The sequence below is a fragment of the Crocodylus siamensis genome, chromosome 7, assembly GCF_052110815.1.
Source record: "Crocodylus siamensis isolate JL-2025a chromosome 7, ASM5211081v1, whole genome shotgun sequence".
Lineage (NCBI taxonomy): Eukaryota > Metazoa > Chordata > Crocodylia > Crocodylidae > Crocodylus > Crocodylus siamensis.
In genome coordinates, this window is record NC_143401.1 from 51,105,653 (window position 1) to 51,126,404 (window position 20,752).

General features: G+C 43.6%; 1 protein-coding gene across 5 annotated transcripts in view; it reads right to left on the bottom strand.

Annotated features, from left to right (window-relative positions):
* The window catches only part of CTNNA3 (catenin alpha 3), a 1,496,635-nt gene that overhangs the window by 76,393 nt on the left and 1,399,490 nt on the right, over positions 1 to 20,752 (bottom strand). The window lies entirely within an intron of this gene.

The following is a 20,752-nucleotide window of genomic DNA, read 5'->3' on the forward strand; positions in this document are numbered from 1 at the left end:
GCAGAAAACTACAGTAGAGAATCTTAAAGAAGTACCGTTGACTACTTAGAATCAGAAAGCATCAAGTGAAGGTGGAAATTACTTCTGGGCTTTCTGAGCCTTTATTTATACTATTATATCTCTGTCCAGGAATGGCAAAATACATTGTATTTTTTTATTTTTTTCTACTGACAAGTAGTTCATGAGAAAGTGATGAATATGAGAAAATTGTATAAGAAAAATAAACTATCAGACAAAGAAATATCCTCCAATGGATTTTATTTCTTCTAAATCTTGAATTTAAAGAAAAACAAAATAGAACCCAATGTCATAATTTCATGACCCTAAAATAGATATTTGAAGAAAGACCTAAAGCAACAGATCATAGATCTCTATCAGATTACTTTTACTCAGAAAGGAAAATATTAGTCAAATACTAAAATCATCACATGAAATTTGAATAAGTAAGGGTGTGTCTACATGTGCAATTATTTAGAAGGAATAAATTCTGGAGCAGTTTGAGCCAGGCCCAGGTGCAGCATCTATATATGTGCCCAGAACAGTAGCAATTTGAGCTGGGGTAAAGCAGTTGACACTAGGGCTGCTCCTGCCCTGCTGTCCATTGGGCTCCATGTTGTTGCATCAGGTAGTGAAGAGGCTGGCTGGGGCACAAGAGTGCTGAAAGTGTGGAGCTATGTGGTTAGGTGGCAGGGAGTAGCCTTGTCCCCTGCTGCTGGGCTTACCAGGTGAAATTTACACACAGTCAGCATCTACATGTGTGTTTACTCACAGTTAATTACTCCTCTGTAAGATAGTACTATCTTATGGTGGTGCTAATTAATTTACTGTGACCTAATACCATTGCATATGTAGAGGGTGGTGCAGCTAAGTAGTCTACTCCACAGTAAAGTGCATGTGTCTATATGGCCTAAAAAGACGAAAGTAGTACAGGCAATATTCTTCACCCATGTAACTGTACTTCTGCACTTATACATCAGATTTCTGAGTTTATAACTTTCTTTTTTATTATATTGACCACAACCTTGGTAACAAGATGAACTGTAAAAATGTAAAAGGTTAGATTAATGATTTCAATTTGCTTTTAAATATGTCATACTTCACATGATTAAACCACGCATACATTTCAGGAAGAAACAATTAGATGCATTTACCAGTAATTAGCTGTACACGGGGTGTCTTGCAAGAAAAGATCATCTATCTGGATTAAGATTAAAATGTAATAACAAATTAAAGGGAGAAAGGCAAGATCATCTATACTAAAATTAACCTGTACATTTATGAAAGCTTTCACCTCATTCTTCAACAAGTACTTAATTCTCATTACTTCTCACTAGACAGCTCCTCAATTAAAATAACAAAACTTATCTCATTAAAGACTTCTTCTGATCTGTTAATGAGGTTATTAATCAGCCTTGACCTTTATACTTCCACTGCCACTGTGCAGTTGTGTAGTAAAGGCGAACCTGATAAAAATCAGTGATAAATAGGAAGCCATATGGATGGGAAATATGGCTGGGATATTTGTTTTCCCCTGTTACCTTAATTACTTTTGCAATACCCATAAGGCAAATTGTTCATAGTCTATAATCTGTTATGTAAGTACTTTAAAGTAGCTTTAAAATCCATGTGTGCATCCATAAATATATACATATATAACAAAAAAAAAAAAGAAAGAAAAAAAAAACAAGGCCAAAAAAGGAAAGCAGGAGTTCTGTGAAATAGGACTATTTCTGCCTATTTCCTGGCCCAGATCCTTAAGGGTACTTAGGCATTGCTCCACTCAGCAAAACCTAACCCATATATGGTTTGTTTCCCAATGACATTTTTGGCTAATTGGAATTCATTCAAATCATGTTTCCAGGCTTTTCTCTAAAAACACAGGGGCTAAAACCTCTCTTTTTTTCCAAATGAAACATGAGATTCTCCTCTAATCACAGAACTTCAAGAATTGGAGCTCTAAGGAAAACACCACATATTATAATACTACAGCTGGTGGTTCTAAGGATTGGGAGGTTGGTAGAGGTCATGGTTCATGAAGGATTCAATTAATTGATTCTGCTAGACCGTGGCAATAAAGTGCTCCAGCAGCCTCCCACATCTCATGTATCAGCCTCCTGCACCTCATGTATCATCAGATGAGCTTTAGTTCAAGCACCCCCACTACCATTTTGAAGCATGTGAATGCTGATGCACAAGACACTGCAGTGCTTTAATTAGAGCAGCTCTTGAAGCTACCTCTAGACCACATGTAAAAGTGCTCTAAGTGGCCATTCCTATAAAGCAAAAAAATCAAGAGAGTTGGCAACAGTATGTATGGATTTCATGGGCTAAGGTGGAGATTGAGCCAGAAACAGGGAGTTTGGACCTTTTGTCTTATTCTTTTACCTGTTGTATGTTTAAAAACTCCATGACCTTATGTCCTTATTTTCTCCTCCTTTTTTTCAAATACAGTAAGCCTTCAAATAATGTAAACACAGTCATAATATAAATAATTAATCCACATGTGAGTTTTTTTCATTATAATGCTCATTAATCAGCAAACAATATGTTCATTTCAGGATTTAACCTTCAAGATTCTGGTTATGGCCTGTACCACCACTCTAAGCATATTTGCTTTCGCAGTTAAATTTTGCTGTGAATAATTGTGTTTTTCATCACTACAGTCCCAAAGCAAAACCAACCATTATTAATTCAAGTGGAAAAATTAGTCCTTCAAAGAGGATAATTGTTACAGTTAACCACCTGCATATCTGAGGCTGCCAACAGACATCACTTTAAGGTGTGATGAGATTTGAAATTTTATCCCAACAATTGTGCCTCCTGCCAATCGCGACTTCCTTGCTAGTACAGGGGAAGCCTGGAATCATGATTCAAGGCTCTGCCTGTACCAGCAAGTTGAAAGTCATGTGAACACAACCAGCTGATTGTCTACTGGATTGAGGGACTAAATTGAGGTCTGGAACTGGTCTCTGCACCCATCTGACAATTAGCTAATTGTTAAAACTCCATCTGGTTGGCACACATGTTTTTACTGGTCCCAGAGTATGGAAACCCTGGGGTTGGGCTACTGCAGCCTGATTGCAGGTCCCCATGCACTGGGATGAGTAAAAACTGTATGTGCTGCCCATCTGGGCAGCACGTGTGGTTTTCACTACCCCTGGTGCAAAGGGTCCCATTCTGCTGGGACCATTAAAAACAATGTGTATAGATGAGCTGCATACATGGTTTTCTGACTTCACTTGTGCATGAGGACCTCAAGTTCCTTGATCCTGGGGTTCCCAGGTACTGGGGATGTCAGAAAACCATATGTGCAACTGCACAAGCACTTTTTAAAGGTCTGGGATGCAGTGAACCTGAGATAGAGGAGATCCTCCTCTATATTGGGCTCACTGCACCCATGCTGTACCTCCAGGAGTCAGGTGGGAGTCTGGGGTCCAGGGGCTAGTTCTTCCCCCAGACTGATTGGGTACAAGATATCTGTGTCCCAGGCCCTGGGGCTACTCAAGGCTAGATCCTGACACTTTGATGAGTATCAGGATCTATCATGGACCAACCTCAATTGGTCACATGTTCAATTTAAGACACGATACAAATAAGCCACAAAGTTGTTATACATTATATGTAGAATAACTTTATGGCTCATAGTATAGTATTATCACACCTTAAATTGACTTGAATGTGTGGTTAAGTTACTAGTTAAGGTGTGATTAACCTATTAATCACATCCTAAATGTAAGGTGCATCAGATGCCTTAAGGAACAAACCAGTCTTCTGACAAAAATAACAAAATCCAGAATAATTCCATTTTTTTACACAAAAGTAAACCTGCCTACTGGTAACTGGTATGGCATTTCTTTGTATGTAAACAAATATTTTGGTAAATAGGTTATAAAGTACTGCAAAAATGAGATACACCAAAGTGCATTTTGCAGTGCTTTATAAAGAGTTAATTAATAATAATCAGTGGTTATCAAACTATGATAAGTGAACCATCAGCAGTTGACAGAGCACACTGATAATGATGATAAGACCAGAGGATCTATGTTTGGAAGAAACTGCAAAGGACTGAGTAACCGGGTGAATCCAGACAAGCACACATGGTGTGCCTTGCATGGTGTCTCAAATTAGTTTGAGATGCCACAAGAGGCACGCTAAGAATGAAAAAATGTTCCTCATGCTGCATATTTGAAACACAGGTTCTAAATGTGATACTTGGATTTCCAGGTATCAAAAACAACACCCCAGAAAAAAGCAGCCCAGCCTATAGTTCCCCAGTGTGCCCTGAGGCAAGTTGGGCCTCGGACCTCCAGAGACACTCTAGTATCTAAACAGAGTGTCTCTATAGTCCCCCTGCTGTCCTAGCACACTGCATTTACATACACGAGGGCAAGCAGGAGCAGTGCAAGGCTGTGGTATAACCTGGACACTGTCCCTGGTAAGTAGGGGCTGGGAGTGGGGGGAATTGTGAGTGTGGAGGAGGAGGCTGAGGATGTGTGAGGGGGTTGTGTGGGGGTGGGGGGACTGGTCAGGGAGTGTGGGTCCCCCACAGGGGCCACAGGACCCCCCCAGAGCAGCAGCAGCTGTTAAGTCTCAGAGCTCACAGCTGCCAGAGCCCCCTACAGTGCAGCATGACCCTGGCTCTCTCAGACCTGGTGCCACCTGTGCAACTTGTTGCAGGCCCAACCCAGTTCAGCATGAAGCTGATTGCCTACAGGCAGCATTGGGCTGCTCAGGCTGTCACCTGGGACCCAAGACCACTCACAGGAACCGCATGTGGTGCTAAGCCAGGTCCTGTGTGCATAGGATCCATGTGCTGTTGGACCAAGTCAGTTCTGTGGAGGCAGGACTCAGCCTGGCATGACGCATGGTCCCTGCAAGCAGTGCTGGGCCTGGGTGACAGCCCGAGTGGCCTGGTGCTGACCAAAGGTGCATGGTCCCGTGCTAAGCTGGACCAGGCCTGTGACGAGCAGCACAGCTGGTGCTAGGATCTGAGGCAGCTGGGGCCATGCTGCATTGTGGGGCACTCAGACATCAGTGGGCCTTGAGTGGCTGACGGCTGCTGCTGCTGTGTCGGGGGAGCTGTGGGCCCTTGGGGGAGCAGTCTGTGAGCTGTGCAGAGAGGGCAGGGCACCCACCCCTCCTGACCACCCCCCAAAAGAACTCTGCACCCACAGTCCTCCCACAATCCACCCAGAAACCCCATACCCTCAAGCCACCCCTATAAAACCCTTACCCCTACACCCAGCCACAAACCCCCACACAAGCCCCATACACCACAAACCTCACCCCCACAAACCCTACACCCACCCACAAACCCACCCACAAACCCCACCCACCCCTACACCCCTTTCCCACAAACCCCACCCCCTCACAAATCTCGCATCCTACATGCCCAGCTGGCCATATGGAATGGGATGGGACCTGCTGGCAGGAGCTGCAGCTGCAGGGACAACTTCCACAGTGCAGCCCTGCCCCATGCCCACACCAGTGCTGGGACACATGGCCCCAGCCTGAGGGGGCTTCTAGTCCCAGGAGCCAATTGGCTTGGGGAGTGTAATGGGCTGGGAGGAGGGATGGAAGTGGCAGCAGGGGTGTGTGTGGGGAGAGTTGTGGGTGGGGGAAGCACTCTGCTTAGGAGAGGCTTCCAAAGCCCAGCTTAGAGCCCTCTGGCCCCCCTAGAGCAGCCTATGCAGAGGGAGGCTGGCTTGGCAGGAAAGGTCCCAGCTTAGTCCCTGATCCCCCAGTCAAGGACTTCCCAGGGACAGCATGGGGCAGAGACCAAAACAGCAAGGGCTGGCACTGCTCAGAGCCACAAATCAGTGAGTGGGACAGCTGGACTCATATCCTGGTGTTGGGACAGAGCTGTGGCTGGGAGGGAGCTAGCGGGGGCAGGCAGGGGCTGTGGGTCAAGATTGAGGGGAGTGGTGTGGAGGGCTATGGGTTGAGGGGCAAGGGCAGGGGTATGGCACTGGCATATCAGCGCTGCTCAGCGCTGCACACCCTGGTGAGCAAAGTGGGTAGGGGCAGCTCTGATTTTTCTATGACAAAAAACACAAAAGTAAATGCCAAAGTGTATAAATATTTAGAATCCATTTTATTATGAAGATAGAGGCACTGCTAGGCTTCCAAATTCCTTTAAACTTGTAAATATGTCAATAAAACATTACCCAATTTATTTCTCTACATATAGTGGTGTTTCATTTTAATAGCAGAAGAACACCATTTTGGGTATTGTAATGAGATCATTTGTGTTTCTTATGAGAGAATTTGCAATTTTTAAACAGGGAACACCAAGACCTCTGCTGGTGAGACAAGTGGTGAGACCCAGGCAGAGAAGTCAGTCTAGGGCCAGCAGTGGGGACCGAGCTGGAGGACAGATGAGGTGGCTGACCTCTTGGCCATTTGGGGCCAAGAGGACATACTTTGAAAGTTCAGAGCTGGCCACCACAAGGAGCACATCTTCTGGGTGATAGCTGCCCAGATGGCAGAGCAGAGGCACCCCATCCAGGCCCAGCAGGCATGTAGCCATTGGGCTGTAGGTCCAAGGGAGTGGGTGCTGTTGCAGTGGCAGCAAGTCACAGCCAAACAGGAGCCCCCACTGCCAGATTGCTGTAGAGGGTACAGGGACCACTCCAGGTTAGGGCTGCTTCAGCAGTCCAGCTGGCACAAGAGGTAGTGTCCCCAGATATCAACTGGCTAGGCCTCAGAACCTTCTGAGGGCAAGTAGCTCTGAGCTGGTCACCAGGGCAGGTTTTTATATTGCTGGAGCCAGCACAGGTGCTGGCCTCAGCCTCAAGCTCCCCCTGGCTGCAGATTCAGGAGAAGCTGGGCTGTAAGGCTGTGTGAAATGGGCCCTATTCAATTCAGATTCAGCCCGAATTGGGGACAGTGATTTGATCCATTGATTCAGATCACTGTCCCTGATTCAATTTGGCAGAATCCGAATCTGATGATTTGATTCTGATTTGGTGAATCAGCAATTCAGACATAGACACATTTCTAAAAGTGGTTTTTTTACATACCTTGAGGTAGCAGCGCTGCTTGTGATTGCTGTGGTGCTGGGGGAGATGGACTGCCCCACAGGAGTGTGGAAGGCTCTCCAGCAGGCTCAGTAGTGAACCCAGAAGTAGACCAGAAGGTCTGCCGGGGAGCACGCTGGAGGGCCCTGTAACAGGAGGCCTGCTTGGGGCCAATCTCCACATGGCCCACCCACCTGTTCTTGGGCCAACCGCCCGCTTTCTCCCCTGCCATGCCTTGATCTTAATTGATTAATTAGATGGTTAAGTGGGAGGCTACCCATTTTCTGTCCCAATTCCAGAGGCACTATATGTGGCTCCATTCCTCCCCTACACCACAGCCCAAGCCTCACAGATGGCAACTAGGTGTTCCTGTCATCACCAGCCCCAAACTGGGCCCTAGAATTCTTCTGATAGAACCCCAACCTAGAGTCCTCTTATCAGGCAGCCTCATCTGCCTTCATACAGGCTATGTAGCTCCCTGCAGCCATTTTCCCCTCTTGGGTGTGGTCCCCCTGTGACCTTTGGCTACCAACCCTGGCCCACCTCCAGGCCAGTTGGCCCTCGGCTCTCAGGCATCCCTCACAGTGGGCCCTTGGCCCTTTTGACCAGTCTGGTCCTGGCTCCAGCATGGGCCAGCTGAGGGTACTCTCTTGATCAATATTGAGTATTGATCACTCTCTCTCTCTAGGGGTCCACCCCGTTGGCCCTACACATAAAGGGGTAATCCACCTGTGGTGGTGGGGGCTAGGAGTTAAGGCACCCCAACCCATCTTTCACTGGGGTTGTAACTGGCCTGGCATTTCCTGGGGGCTCCCGTGCCACTGAGAGCCCCACCAAGCCACCCACTCCTGGCAGGTGCAGTTTTAGGTCATACCTAGGACCAGGAGCCTCCTTACCATCCCCTACAGCTCCTCCCTTACCTCCAGATCAAACTCAGCCCAGGCAGTGTTGTTGCCTGGCCTCCAGCAGCCAAACTGCCTTGTTTATATGGGCAGCCCTGAATCTAAAATGGCTGCCCTCATTAGACACCTGGCAGCTGCCAGCTCCAGGGCTTCAAAGTGTCAGGCACACACGGTGCCCTGCCACAGGCCCCCACATCCTCCCAGCTCAGTGATCAGCTGTGGGGGGACCCTGGGTGTCTCCCCTAGATGCAGAAGGCACTAGTCACCGAGCCAGGGGGAGTGTGGGAGCCCCCTGTGTGCTCCCCCATGGACCAGGACATGGACCAGAAGTGCTCTGGTACACTTCCAGTTCTGTTGTCAAGCATGCTGGGGAGCACCCACAGTTCTGTGGAACACTGCTTCTGCCCCAGTATCACAGTGTTCAGAGCCCCTGCTACCTAAAGGTATGTAGCAAAAATATTTAAAGCAGTATCAATGTCTGAATTGCTGAATCTGTCTGAATCGATTTGGAGGGTTCCAAATCGATTTAGAGAGATTAATGTGTTGTCTGATTTGATTCAGATTTGGAGATTCGGACACTGAATCAGACCAAATCTCTGCCAGATAGAATCAGGGACTGAAGCTTTGCACCCTACTGGACAGGGTAACTTTCCCCAAGTGGCACAACTTGTCTCACACCAAAGTGCATGTTCAAGCACATGTGCTGAGGCAAAAATCTCTGGCATAAATTCGTGCTGCTCCTATTTCAGCTGCTGCAAGCACATGTGCCTGCATGTGTGGATGTGCCCACTATGTCCTGCAATTCCAGACTATAGCATCACAACAAGCGGACAAATCTTATCCACTGCCGAAGGCGGGCATTGGAATGGACCTGGGAGGTTCCTTACTCCCCCATTCCCCACATACCCATGTCTTTTCTGCACCCTGCACCATTCCTATAGTGGCTCTTTTTCTGTCTCCAGCAACAATGAAAGCAGAGCAACAGTAGTTGCACATAATATAGATATCACCTCCCTTTTTTGCCACAAGCAACTGGTGTTTATATGGCCACTTGATGTGTCATCAAGAAAATAAAAGGCAACATCCTCCGCTGCAGCAGTAAACCTCCAAGTGCTGCTCTTGCAATATACACTGCCACTGCCCAGTACCAAACAATACTGCAATCCTGACCAGTTACACCTCTAATCACAGGCTTCCATGTCATTATGCACATACTTAAAATCTAGCATGCTCTTTAAAAGAATGATATTTTTGCCTGATTGTGTCATAGTTGTGGAATATCACCAATCCACTTTTTACATATAACCAAATATACACCTGCCTTAAGGTAGTGATAAATATTAGGACTGAGAGGTTGGTTAGGGGTCATGGTCCATAAGCGAATCTCCACCTTAAGTAGACTGCATTATGAAAAATGTTTGAGCACCATTTGCTGTACAACAAAAGCCTTAGTGCTAGGCTGCATATGGGTAATGAAAAAAAAAAAACAAGACTGCTTTCCAGAATGAGTTTAAATTTCAGTAAACAGAGTCAAGTTCTGAAACTTATTTAAAAAAGACCTTCCTAAATAAAAAATAAATAAATTTAGCCATATGGAAAAATGAAAAAAACAAATGAAAATACATGTAATGTAATTAATGCATTTTGAAGCATAACTTACAAAACATACATTTTGTATTGATATATACCTTGAACAGCTGTTATGCCATTGTGACAGGTGTTTATTAATATGGATGTTTAATTACATTGCTAGTTTCTTAATGGCTTAGTAATTCATTTTGCAAATACAGTACACATTTCTTATTATATGTTAAATCAACTATCAACATTTTTCTGAAGTGCTGTTCCTTTGCATATGTATCACCCAAAGGGGAATGCCATGGGATATGTGGTAATACGTTTCAATACAATCCTATCTTATGTAATGAAGCAAATTTGGTTTAATTGCATATTTCATATTGCAAAACTATTTTAAGATAACTTTTTTTTCCCTGACAAGAATGCCAATTTGTTTTGTATAACATAGGGATTCTATTAGATTTAAAACTATAAAATCCACCTTAAAACTAATGACGACCTTCATGGTAGTCTAGTCACATGTGGTTTTCTTTGTCCTTAAAAATTCACAAAGTAGACTTTGTGCAACTGACTACCTTAAAATTCTCTACTCTCCAGTTTGCATCCCTATAGGGAATTCCTGTATTCAGAAGAGGGACCAGAACCACTATCATCTCAATAGAAAGCTGATTACAAAAAAAACCCAACTTGTAACATTTCAAAACCTCTATCAAAATTCTGATACATTCCTACCATCCTCCTGCCAACTGCCCCAAACTATGGAATCATTTTGGACACTGACAGTCAGAGGGATAAATTTATTTAATTATTACAGTAATTGCTAATAGTTGGATATTAATGGTGTAATTTTCCCTGAACTGGACCTAAACTTATATTTTTTTTCCTGTAGAAACCTACTGAAAAAAACCTCCAGGGAATAACTTACAGAAGCATGGCACATTTTAAGAAGTGAAACACAGTATGCACACAGCTGAGCAGGTGGATCCTTATGCCTGCCCTGAACCAGTTCCAGGATCAATGCCTAGGTAATTAAAGCTGCTGACAGATGTGGAAAAATAGAGCGCTTTAGTGAAAGAAGCAGTGTATTAGTTTAACCCAGCTCTGCAGTGTCTGTATAGATCCGGTGCTTCAGCTGGGCTTTTTGGCATTTCTATCTAATAGCTGATTCAATCAGCTATTAGATAAAAACACCCAAAAAAGCCCTGCTAAAGCACCTGATCTACACAGACATTGGGCAAGCTGGGTCTAACTAATGCAATGCCTGTTCTGGGCATGCTCTGGGTTCCGTATAGGGGCACATGGAGTTTAAAATAAAGTGCCCTTTTTTTTAACATCTGTAAGCAGCCAGAGATTCTAAGCACATCTATTATTTAAAAAAGCACTTGTTTCCCAGAGTGAAAGCAGGCATTTTGATAAATATGAACCAACAACATAATGATCATTTCTCTTACAGTCTTGTAAACACTGATGCCACCTTTTTTTTTTTTGGACTGACCAGAGATATATGGAATTTATTTGCTCATTCAGTATCTAACTGATTCTGAAGTCCTGAGAGTGGCTATCATATTGATGCTTAGCTGACTAAACTGCAGATTCACACACAAGTTCTCAATTCACCTGTTCTATGATTGCCCATGTGAGAGCCACATAGACTATATATGCAAGAACTATATATTCTTTTTCCCCTCCTAGTGCCTCAGAGAGGCAAGCAGGAAGTGGATACATGCTCCTATAATAATACAAAGTAGTACTGGTGAGAAAGAAGATTGTTCTGCATATAACAAAGGTATTTCTCCTATTCCCTGGGAAATTCAGGGAGACTTGAGGCCATTTAGAATTGCCCATATAATAGTGATACTCTGTATTGCCTGTTAAAGGATGAAGTTACATTTTGCACTGAAACCATATAAATCTGTGGAATGTTAAGTGGTTTAAAGTTAGAACATGCTGTGAACAGTCACATGTTTAGGATTAATACTATTTCTTGCCTTCACAGCTCTGAGTTGCTACTAGGCCTAAGTATAGACAGTCAAAAACCCCAAAGCTGAATTGACTCCAACTTTGCAGGTTAATCTAAGCTGCGTAGATTGAACCAATAAGTAAGTGAACAGACCTTTGATTCTGAAAATGCAGCCACATGCCTGCAATAGCCCAGGCCAAAAGCCTTCCTGCTTTGCTGGAGCTGACAGCTTGGGCCAAGGCTAGCCTGCCCACCCTGCAAGGTGGGGTTTGTGGGGAGATATAAAGCATCCTGAGATGCTGGGGGACTGTGAGGCAACTTGAATCTGGAGGGGATCTGTGATAAAATTTAAGCTAAATTATTTAAGACTAATACTATCTTAAACCAGTTGTGGTCATTTTGAAAGAGGTTTATGTGCACTGAACTTCTGTTGTGTTGCAAATTTGAACTGGTTTCCAATCACTTATACTGGTTTATGTGTAATTTCTGTACCTATCCCTGAGGGCTAATGAGTATGGCTAAGGTTCAGGACACCTGGGCTAGGTTCAGACATTCAAAAAGCCTGAGGTGGGATCGATCTAAGTGACATGGTTTTCTGTAAATGGCATAGTTCAGATTGGTAGCGAATGGATCACATATTTGCCCTTTGGTCGGGGAAGCAAATCTTAGACTGGGTTCGGATATTTTTTAACCAGTCTATGTGTGCTGAACTTCTGTTCTGTTAGAGGTATAGACTGGTTTCCAATCACTTATATTGGTAAAAGTGTAATGTCTGTAACTGGCCCTGGACTCTACCCATGCTCTGTGTGCAAGGGGATGGGACTGGAAGCAGTGCACCCTGGGATGCTAGAGGATTGCAAATTGTTTATCTTCAGGGAACAGACTGAAGTTACTTGAACACAAGCTAGGCAGCACAGCCCAGAATTAATCCTTGCCTGAAGTAGCATAACTTTGAGATACTCACAGAGCACTTGGCAGGAATTAACAAGGTTTAACTTGCAGATGCTTGCATTTTAAGTGCCCTTAGTATAGTCTAAGTGGAATGTGTAACTTCACCCTAGCACAGGGATATCAAACTCATCCAGCCTGTGGAATGAGCATTCCTGGGCTGGTTTGCAGGCTTGTATATGCAAGTACTAAATGACTGCACAGTAGCACCTGCACAGTCAGTGCTTCATGTAGATGTAGCCACTGTTAGGAAAACTAACTTTATACTACAGGAATAAGACCATAAAGTATCAACAGGTTAAAAATACAAACAAACCTGTTTTAGAGAGAGATTAACTACTGTTTTAGAGAGAGATTTAACTGTTTTAGAGGTAGATTTAACATCTACCTTATGCCTAATCAGCTATATGGATATTTAATATTAATGCTTCAAAAACATTTAAGCACATTTCATTTACATACATTGCCAGTTGTAAAGGCTGTGCTCCACAGAAGTGTGGACGTTCCCTCATCATCTTTTTTTTTCCCTCTGGGAATGAAAAAGGTCCACTGCTGTCCACATTTCCCTCTTTCCTTTCCTTCTCCCTCTCCCAGCCAAGGTTTCATCATGTCAATTTCATTTTCATTCTGAGTTATTTACATGAACAAAACACACAGTTGAGAGTTTGGGACAGTGGAAGCTTTAGTCTCCAATTTCAGTGCATATATGAAAATACAGTATTTCCAGTCATAAACTTCAAGTAGAATGAGTCAAGCCCTGAAAATCATTAAATTGTTTAAAGTCATGAACTTTAAAAATAATAACGTGTGTTCTTTTTATTTGCTTTCTAGATTTTGGGCCTTTAGGATCACATTTTCAAGATCTGCTTTACAACTAGGAAGACTAGAAACTTAATTAAAAAAATAATGTCAAGTTTCTTTTATAACTCAGTGTCTTCAAGAATTAAAGCTACCAAATATAGTATAAAAGAAGAAAATGATGTCAGTGAGGCAGCTCCATCTGTGGATGTGACTATCTCTGTGAGCAATAACAAATTGATGCATTTGCACAGTTATTCAAGAATTCCACAAAGGAAATACCTTTGAGCATCCATACTCTTAAAGAGCCTGATAAATGATGAGTAATCCATGACAATGTTCACCATTTGCTTGTGAATACTAGACCAGTACAAACAAAGTGTAAAGGTTGTTGGTTATAGCCACTTCGATCTAACAACATAAGCACTCACGGTTCTTTGGGTAGATGTGATATCTTTTATTAACCAACTAAATAGTTGGAAAATTGTTCTTTGCAACCTTTCAGGCACAAACACCCTTCTTCAGGGTCTTGGCCAACAAAGTGTAAGGATTTTACTTTGGACAGCAACAGAAGACATTTTTACCTTTTCTTTATTTTCCAGATCTCAAACGCAAAAAACAAGACTGATTTCTCTGTTCCAGCTCGTATTGAAGAGATCTTGAAAGAAATTCATGACTGTTAACTGGGCACAAATATTCAAAATTAAATTATTCAACACATATTGAACTTATATCTGTTTGTGCTCCCACATTTTCCATTTCTCTCAAGCTTATATACTCCCAGGCATGATATACTTATGCCAGACACATTGCCTGCCCTCCTTTTGCAACAAATGGAAATTTTGCCAGTTGTAAGAGCATTAGCCTGAGTGGTGAAAGACTTGGATTTAATTACTGCTCCACCACAAAACCTTTTCTGTGAATTTGAGCAAGTCCCTTACACTCCAATCCTCAAAAAGAAATTAGGTGCCTAATTCACAATGATTCAAATCAATGGGAATTTGGCACCTATACACCTCAGAAGGATGTAATGAGGACACAGATGTGAAAGATTCAGAGGGTCTTTCGATACTATGGTGATTAGGAACAAATATAAATAGGCCTTATGCAGACAGCCTACCACCTTATTTTGAGACAAGTAGTAATCTGCTGCTGTTGTATATAAAGTGTTAACTGTAGGTAGGTGTCCCTTTCTAGTCTATATTGAGAATCAATCAACTAAAATCACTGTTCAATATCTTCATCAGTGACTTGGACGAGGGGGTAAAAAGCACCCTGTTCAAATTTGCTGATGACACTAAGATGTGGGGGGATGTGGGCATGCTAGAAGGGAGGAATAGGCTGCAATTGGACCTAGACAAGTTACAGGGGTGGGCGGGTGAGAATAGGATGGGATTCAACATTGACAAATGCAAAGTGATGCACCTGGGGAGGAAGAATCAGCAGCATACCTACAGGCTGGGGAGTTCCCTTCTTATCAGTGCAGAGGCAGAAAAGGATCTTGGAGTCATCATTGATACCAAGATGAACATGGGATGGCAGTGCGGGGATGCAGTCAGGAAGGCCAACTGCACCTTGCCATGCATCCACAGATGCATCTCAAGCAGGTCCAAGGAGGTGATACTCCCCCTCTATGCAGCACTGGTCAGGCCGCAGCTGGAGTACTGCATCCAGTTCTGGGCACCGCATTTCAAGAGGGATGTGGACAACATGCAGAGGGTCCAGAGGAGGGCCACTGGCATGATCAGGGGCAGCAGGGTAGGTCCTACAAGGACAGGCTACAGGACCTGAACCTGTTCAGCCTCCACAAGAGAAGGCGGAGGGGGCATCTAGTGGCCTGTTACAAACTAGTCAGAGGGGACCAACAGGCACTGGGGGAATCCTTGTTCCCCCAAGCACTACCAGGACTGACTAGAAATAACGGTCACAAGCTGGCAGAGAGGAAAATCACATTAGACATCACGAGGCACTACTTCATTGACAGGGCGGCTAGGATCTGGTACCAACTTCCAAGCAAAGTGATGGTGGCTCCTACGTTGGGGGTCTTTAAGACAAGGCTAGACAAACACCTTGCTGGGATCATTTGACCCCAGTACTCTTTCCTGCCACAGCAGGAGGTCGGACTTGATGACCTCGTCAGGTCCCTTCCAACCCTACAAACAATGAAACTATGAAAACATTTATAGATACTTAACCTACACTAATTACCTCAGCTAGCATAATTTCTCATCTCTTATTACAAAATTATATTCCTTCTTTAGTGTCATGGTATCTGGATTTATGCCTGTAAGGAGCCCTGAACATTAATATTCTTTATAAAGTTGTTTACTTGAGCTTATTTTTAGTCTTTACAGTTAAATTCACTACTGACAAAAACATGGTATTTCTACAGTCTTCACGCAGGAGTAGCTTGAAGTGAAATCCTCTTCCTGGCAGGTAGAGGTATTTTCTTCCTTAAATTCCTTAGGTAGCTCACATGATTAATGCCTGACTACAGAGACTGTGTGCTGGGGCCAGAGTTTGGGCTTTAAGCAGGTCATCCTTATTTCTTTAGGCTATTTGCAGCTTCAGAAAGACTGTTACATACATTTCATATCTGAAATGCTTTCTCCACAACAAGGGAGAAATGTTATGTTTCAAGAGACATATAGCTTCTCTAGGAATCGGGAGGGAAAAGCCACTGTTTACTGTGGGAAAGTACTTACATTTGATTGGTAATCGTATGTGTTATTACTTTCTGTATCAGAACTAGAGAATGAAAAGGGATGTTTGACATGGACTCTCTATTGTAGAAGGCACCTTTACATTAGTTTTTAGTATTTGAGGTTTCCTAGTGCAAAATTAGACAGTAAGCCTTCAGGAACATTCCTGTTGAATACAAGGTCTGAGAAATAAAAGATGTCATTTTTTTCTACAAAGTTTTCAGTAGCACTAAGCTATACTTTATTTCTAGCACTAAAAGCATACCTGCATCCTGTTCTTTTGCCCTGAAGGCTGAACTTACATTTCAAGGGTACTTCTGGAATAAGGTTTGGTCTTAGCAGGTAATACATTACAGATAAACTGCTGCTTATTTAAACCACATAACATTCTTATGGCTTCTAGCTCAAAGGCCACTATTCTGTTCCAAGTCTTGAGAATATTCATCTTTCCACAGTAATAATCTGGTTTTATTGAAGAAAAAATATTTTTTATCAGAGTTAAGAAGTACCTGTAGAAAGACATTAATTTATACGTGTGTTTGAAGATATATAAGAATCCTGCATTTCCTGAGCAACTTTATGCATCTAAAAGAGATGTGTTGATGCATCTAAAAGAGATGTGTTGATGTACATTAGTCTAATTTAACATTGACAGGTATTTTCTTTCCCTGCAGGGTTGTATGACCAAGGAGGATGCACCTCAAGAAGTGCCCTCCACTGCTAAGTGGCAGATGGTCACCTCACATGCCAGGGCTGCTCATAACACAGCAGCACCAGTTCCTCCAGTCCGGCTGGAGAACAGGTACGAGGCCCTGGCAGCCCTGGAGGAGGAGGAAGGAGAAGACGAAACTGGGGAGGAGGCAACTCCACGCTCACCGCGTCCCGTGCAAGCTGAAGGAGACAAGCAGACCAGGAGAAGGAAGCATCACATCATCATCATTGGCGACTCCATCCTGAAAGGTACAGAGGGCCCCATCTGTCGCTGGGACCCCTCGGCACATGAGGTCTACAGCCTACCTGAAGCGAGGATTCAGGACGTGAAAGGGATGCTCCAGACCATAATCCAGCTCACCGATTATTACCCCATGGTCCTAGTCCATGTGGGCACTAATGATGCAGCCAGGAGCAGCTCTGATCACCTGATGGAGGACTACCACGCTCTGGGGTGCGTGCTGAAGGAGATGAGCACACAGGTGGTTTTCTCTTCTATCCTGCCAGTGAGTGGATGAGGCAGACAGCATGAAACGTGCATCGCGGAAACCAACTGGCGACTACAGGAATGGTGCTTCGAGGCGGGCTTTGGCTTCCTCAGCCATGACCGGCACATCACAACGAGAGACATGCTTGGATGGGATGGGCTCCACCTTTCCCCTAAAGGTAAGCATGCGTTCTCTTCTAGGTTGGTGGACCTCCTCCGGCGGGCTTTAAACTAGGCTTGTTGGGGGAAGGCGAAGATGAGGGCGGAGGAAACATCAGACTGCCAGACCAAACAACATCTACAGCCCAGCCCAGACCAACGAGCGAAACAAGTGAACAGGTAAGCAATGGGGGCCAAGGCAACGCTGGGACTAGGAGGACCGTACACACATCTACAGGAGGCCTCAAATGCCTCTACACAAATGCCATGACATCCCACAGCTGCACCAAAACTCTGCTGTGCATAGGTATCTGGGGTCTGATGTCCGGATTCTATTCTGAACCTGCTATCCCTCTGAAACTCTGGAAGTGTTTGCCAGTTGGAGCCCAGGAAATAAAATGGCTAATGTGCAACGTGCATGGATTCTATGGAAACAGAAGCAACTCCCTGGCCCTGCAGCATTGCTACCAGTTCTATGCTGCTAACCTCACCTCAGGCTGCACCTGGCAAAGCTTTGTCAATTGCACACAAAGTACCACTGGGAAGTCACTGCAGTTTTGTTATGGAACTAAGGCTATCCCCAGCTCCAGTCCATTTTTCTGTAAGCTATCATGGACTCAAGAGAAACCTATACCATCACAGACAACCAGAGATGGCATTGCAAAGCATAGGCACAGCAAAGGGTTCATGGTAGCCCTAGTTTCCTCTGCTGTTTGGGGAGTGGCCACACCACTTTATGTCATTATTGTAGTCAGGACCCAGACACTTCTGTTACCAGGAAATGAACTGCAGCTATCTCTGATTACACCAGCAGGCTAAAATATAAAACAGTTCCTTGTGAACTGGGTACCATTGAACTGGACTTTAGCTGGATATAACTTGGTCCAGCAAGGTCCCCCAGACTGGGTAGTTCCACTAAAGGGCACACACTGTGACAAGCTCATGCAAACAATTTGGTTTAAAACCTATGGGCATATTGACATTTCTGAAGAATTCTATGAGCCAGGACTGTACAGGGTAGAATTGGGCCAACGACAGAAAACAGTTTTAGACTTTGATCCTCTAATCACAGACCTTGCACCCCTCCAACGTTTAAGGGCCCCAATTTTGGGACTCCATGTATTAAAATGGGATCAACAAGAACAGTTAGTTCTTCAACCTCAGCCGTTGCTAAAGGAAGTTCAAATCCACTTAAATGGCATGAATTTCTCTCATGTTGCACCTATATGTGCTCCCCTAATTGAAACGAGCCATAAAGGTTGGAATGAATGGGTAAAAATGTGGCAAGGAGTTAACGATATAAATAAGGTAAATAGGGAGCTAAGTGATTGGATTGCACCTGTAGGAATAGGAGCTCCTTTAATTGATGCTGCAAATATAGAACTTCTTGCTAATAAACTGTCATATGCCACTGAAAATATAGGGAAAATGGGAACTCCATTAACCGCATCTTTAAAATTGTTAAGTGATGAACAGCAGCTAATAAGTAAGGTGTTTCCTGGGTGGGAAGGACTCATAGAAAGGGATGAAGGGTTAATGATGTCTGGTGTACAGTCCCTCCAAAACAATGTATCGTTGGCATTAGGTGGGTGAGCAAGCTCAGACTCTCACCCAAAATGTAATCATGGGAATGATTTGGCAAGCCATGATGGGACAAATTCCCGGGGAAGCAGGAGTGACACCTTCATTCTGTTGAAGGCTAATGAATTATTGTGTTTGAATATGCAGAACAACAGAATACAACCTCACACATGACTACCTGATTGTTTACATCAGGAATGGTACAAAGTTCTTCTGCTTTGTTTTTTTATATTCCTAATTTTACATTCTATCAGATGAAGCTTAAAATATATGTTTAATTTAGAAGTCCATTCTACATACTAGTGCCCTTGCAAAAGAAGTAAAAAGAGAGCATATTTGGGTAATTTGCAAATGACTCTCTATAAGAGTAAGTTTCCTTCCCGATGTATTCCTTCATGTTCTGCTGTTCATTCTATCCAATTACTAAGTTCATACTGCGCAAATACTGAGACACACTTAGGGCTCAATTCTATCTCCTCTACTGAGGTAATGTATAGCTGCTTGACTTCCATAAGTATCAAGAAGGCATTCTGCTTGGCCTCCGTAAATGTGTACTTTTACTATACTGTCAGCAGGGACCTAGTATGTACTTTGTGTGTTCCCAGAGGAGAATTTTGCTTCTCCCCACAGAACCACACAGCTCTCCCATAGATTTCAATTGGCAGCACTTAAATCCCACTAGATATACAGCCACAGTTACCCAGAAGGTACATAGATTTACATTCATTTCAAAGAGGAATTTTCACTTGTGCTATCCACTTCCTCCTAACTAGATAAGACACATATGTCTTAGCAGAGATTTGACCTGTACCCAAATAACAGCATGAAGATTATGATGCCACTTTTCAAATAAAACAGCACCTAGACCCTTCACCAAGGGCATAAAAAACCTAGATACTAGGCTCACCTCATCCGGATGAGTTTGACCACACAGCTTCTACATCTTAAAAAAGATGGACTAACAACCAAGAACTAGAGTAGGCACATTCAGGTGCACCTCCCACCCTCCTCCACTTGAAGCTGCCCACAAGGTAGGCAAAAGGGAAAGAGGTATGGGGCCAAGAGAGGAAGTAAAAGGAATTTGGTTCTGTAAGCCAAGAAGTCAGGCAATGCTCAAAAGAGAGTAAATCTGTTTCTAAAGCTGTTTTTGCATTTTAACAAATGACGTTTTTAACACAAAATATATCACACACACTGATCTGAAATAATGTCACTGAAGTCACAGCACTATTTTGGATCACATTTTAGTAATGAGGGCAAGATCTGACCTAACTGAGTTACATCACTGGAAGTTAGCGCCTGCACTGCACGGGGGAATCTAAAAACAAATGGCATACCAATCACTTGTATGTCCATGCCATCCTGCAGTGTTAGCTGGATGTGTGGTAGGAGGTACTATGGGAGATGCATGATTTTAAGCAAGATAAATGGAGAGTGTCAGCTTCTGTCCCCAAAGGTAAGATAAGCTATCGATTCACCAGGCTTTCCTTTCCTTATCTAAATGCAGGTAAACATGCCTTTCTGTTAGAGATTCTGAGTCATGTCTTCCAAGAGACCTTCCCTGCATGAAGAAGCACTGTGATAAGGACTAACACTAGAAAGCTGTACAAATAGTGCAACCTAGATGTACATTCCAGCCCCATGGCAAGAAATTTCAAGCAGGTGGAGTGCCATGTGAAGAAGTCCGCTTTCTACCCCCAGTGCGCTTTTATGCAATTTTCTCAAAGACTCTCTAATGCAAAGTTCATAAACAACATTGGCCAAGAAGGATATTCCCCTTGCAGGACAGCCTCTAGCTCCACAAACTAGTTCTCCTTGTTCTGCTTCTCAGTATAGTGTCTCCTCCAGGCTCCCTCATGGCTTAACTTCAACAGAAAGATGCATTCAGCCCTTTCTGGCCTCCCTTC